This window comes from Lupinus angustifolius, chromosome LG01 (assembly GCF_001865875.1).
Source record: "Lupinus angustifolius cultivar Tanjil chromosome LG01, LupAngTanjil_v1.0, whole genome shotgun sequence".
Taxonomy (NCBI): Eukaryota; Viridiplantae; Streptophyta; class Magnoliopsida; order Fabales; family Fabaceae; genus Lupinus; species Lupinus angustifolius.
The window spans coordinates 11,474,313-11,474,723 of record NC_032009.1 but is presented as its reverse complement, the minus strand read 5'-3'; positions in this window follow the sequence as shown (position 1 = coordinate 11,474,723).

Sequence of the window (411 nt, the reverse complement as noted above, 5' to 3'; positions counted from 1 at the left end):
CAGTGGTTATAATATACACCTAGAGGGGGGTTGAATAGGTGTAGCGGTTAGAATAGCCGCTTTTCGAAAATCAACACTTAATGCTGAATCACCCCTAATTAATCGATTACAGGATGAAGATAATCGATTAACAGAACAAACTTAATCGATTAACAGAACAGGGATAATCGATTAACACAACAGTCTTAATCGATTAAACAGAAACAGTAAGCTTTAGACAGATACGATTAATTGCACAACAGTTAACCGATAATGATACGAATAACAGAGCTTACAAATTTTATATCAGAGTATCATTCAGTAGCACAAGTACAGAATGTATCAATTAATTTCACTATACTAGATAATCGATTAGAAACAGTAAAGAGAGAGAGAGAGAAAAATCCTGCAACGCGAATTTTTATCCTGGTT